We start from the raw sequence: 3,101 nt of genomic DNA, 5'->3' as shown, positions 1-3,101 counted from the left end.
AAAATTGAATTATATGCACTACTGGGCAAGCATGACATGACTTTTGCTAGCATATGTAAGGTGTGAAAACCTGGGGGAAAATACTATTCAATTTAAGTTCCACTTGAGTACACTGCAGTGCACTGGAAATGAGTTCTGTCTTAATGGCACTGAAAAAGGTAGAGGCAAGGAAAGGTGGAGATCACCGATTTGAACCTAATTAAAAAGACTTGATAAAAATGCTAGAAAGCCAGATGGTAAAGTCAATTTCTTAGTACTGTGCCAGCCCAGGGATGGAATATGTTTAGCAGTTGACATTCTGCAAGGGTAGATTGATAATATCAGCAGTGAAATCAAAAGAATTTTGTTAACACTGTTAGGCTTCACTTTAAAACTCTTTCATGCTTCTGTATTGAAGTAGAAACCAAAAATTGTAGTCCCTACTTTAATCAGATCTTAAAACTCTACAAGAACTTCAAGCATTTGATTACTATTGAATATCTCCAACACTAATATGAAAATTAAATACTAACATTATTATAATATAACATCAAAGAGTAGAAATTCAGCACACTACAGTTATCATTCCTTGGTAAATTGTTCCTCTTTAATTTTAAAAGTCAAACAATTGATTACTTCAAAACAACACTTAAACTAATCCATTTAAAGAAATAGTACTCAAATTTAGGCAACTTTGGCTTTTCCCAATATAAACATGTAGAAATTGGAAATTTTCATCTGGTTATACATTATTAGATAGGCCTTTCTTGAATATTTTCATTGCTATGACTATATACAACAATTCTTTATAAAACAAATAAAAATAGTTAAATCAGAAATGTTTCTTGATCCAGGATTAAGGGAACCATGAGGGGTGACCAAGGCCATGGTCGCGGTGGGCACTTTGGTTCCAGAGTGGGACCAGGAGGAGGGTTCAGGCCCTTCTTGCCACATATCCCATTCGATTTCTATTTGTGTGAAATGGCCTTCCCTCGAGTCAAGCCAGCACCTGATGAAACTTCCTTCAGTGAAGCCTTGCTGAAGAGGAATCAGGACCTTGCTCCCAATTCTGCTGAACAGGCCTCAATCCTTTCTCTGGTGACAAAAATAAACAATATGATCGACAATTTGATTGTGGCTCCAGGGACATTTGAAGTGCAAATTGAAGAAGTCCGACAGGAAGGATCATATAAAAAGGGAACAATGACTACACGACACAACGTAGCTGACCTGGTGGTAATACTAAAGATTCTGCCAACGTTGGAAGCTGTTGCTGCCCTGGGGAACAAAGTCGTGGAAAGTTTAAGAGCACAGGATCCATCTGAAATTTTGACCATGCTGACCAATGAAACTGCTTTTGAAATCAGTTCTTCTGATGCTACAGTGAAATTCTCATTACGACAGTGCCACTCAATCTCTGAAAACTGGACCCGGAACTCCACTTGGATATCAAGGTGTTGCAGAGTGCTTTAGCAGCCATCTGACATGCCTGCTGGTTTGAGGAAAATGCTTCTCAGTCCACAGTTAAAGTTCTCATCAGACTGCTGAAGGACTTAAGGATTCGTTTTCCTGGCTTTGAGCCCCTCATACTCTGGATCCTTGACCTACTTGGGCACTATGCTGTGATGAATAACCCCACCAGACAGCCTTTGCCCCTAAATGTGGCATACAGGCGTTGCTTGCAGATTCTGGCTGCAGGACTGTTTCTTCCAGGATCAGTGGGTATCACTGACCCCTGTGAAAGCGGCAACCTCAGAGTACATACGGTCATAACCCTGGAACAGCAGGATATGGTCTGCTATACAGCTCAGACTCTGGTTCGAATACTCTCACACGGTGGCTTTAGGAAGATCCTTGGCCAGGAGGGTGATGCCAGCTATCTTGCTTCTGAAATATCTACCTGGGATGGAGTGATAGTGACACCTTCAGAAAAGGCTTACGAGAAGCCACCTGAGAAGAAGGAAGGAGAGGAAGAGGAGGAGAATACAGAAGAACCACCTCAAGGAGAAAAAGAGGAAAGCATGGAAACTCAAGAGTGATCTTCCTTCCCTTCAGTCCTGTTCCTACTCAAGGGGAAGACCAGATCCTAAGCTATCTGCTACTGGGCTTTGCATGGTGCATTTCTATGGAATAGAGGAGACATCAGGAAAGAAACTCTATAGAAAGATTTGTCATTCCATTGGTTTTGATACTGGCCTAGCAGCCCCAAATCTCTTGTTTATAAATCTATGCCATCCATCTATAATGAAGCAGGATACCAACATTTCTTCCTTATATTCCCAAATCCTAACTCCTAAACACCCTACTCAACCATTACTCTGTTGTTGAAATGTGAACTCTTAGGTGTTTGGACATTTTTTTTTCTAATAAAAACGATTAAAGTACTTCCTAGTAGGAAAAAAAATAAATGTTTCTTTCTTCATCCAATTTTCTGTCATTAATATAGTGTTGGAATGAAGATGAGTGTTTATCCATATGTATTGAGTGCTATTAAAAAATAAATGAAATTAGGTATTGAGTGAGCTACATTTTGAAATACTTTATTATTTAAAATTGGAGGAGGGCTTTAAAAGTATTATGTATCTATCCAAGGACAAAGGAAGAATAGAGAGGAAAGGGTCAGCAAAATTCAAGCCTGTTTTTGGTGCCTAACTTTGTCACCAGAAATTAACTTTTGGAGCACTGATTCATAGCCTTGATGTTCTTCAGCCCATTTGTTCCTCTGTAAGGTAACCAAATAATTTATAGGTAACCAAGGCAACAAGTGCCAGGACAGAGTAAATAGATCTGCCTTTTCCCAGCTAACAACAAATAGTAATGCCTTGGATTTATAGTCTTCCTTTTCCAAAGAACTCAGGGGGAAGACATTTTGCTGCCTAATTCATCTCAAATAGTGAAGAAGCTTTAACAAGAAGTTTCGGTGGTGTCAGGGACACAGCTAATGAGGTTTGTTGAATCCCAGTTTTTATAAAGTAGGACGTTAGCTCTCTGCCTCAAAACAGGATTCACTAAGTACCACAATCCCTGATATCTTTCATAAATACTTCTCAGGACCATCTGTTTCATGGGCTATCGTCAAGTATCATATTTGTCACCCTACCTTTCCCAGGACCACATGAACC

General features: G+C 39.5%; 1 pseudogene; it reads left to right on the top strand.

Annotated features, from left to right (window-relative positions):
- Window positions 1-846: 846 nt before the first annotated feature.
- LOC143639099 (interleukin enhancer-binding factor 2 pseudogene) lies at window positions 847-2,254 on the top strand (annotated as a pseudogene).
- Window positions 2,255-3,101: the final 847 nt, after the last annotated feature.

This window comes from Callospermophilus lateralis, chromosome X (assembly GCF_048772815.1).
Source record: "Callospermophilus lateralis isolate mCalLat2 chromosome X, mCalLat2.hap1, whole genome shotgun sequence".
Lineage (NCBI taxonomy): Eukaryota > Metazoa > Chordata > Mammalia > Rodentia > Sciuridae > Callospermophilus > Callospermophilus lateralis.
The sequence above is the reverse complement of the archived record's forward strand: the minus strand, read 5'-3'. Positions and strand labels throughout refer to the sequence as shown.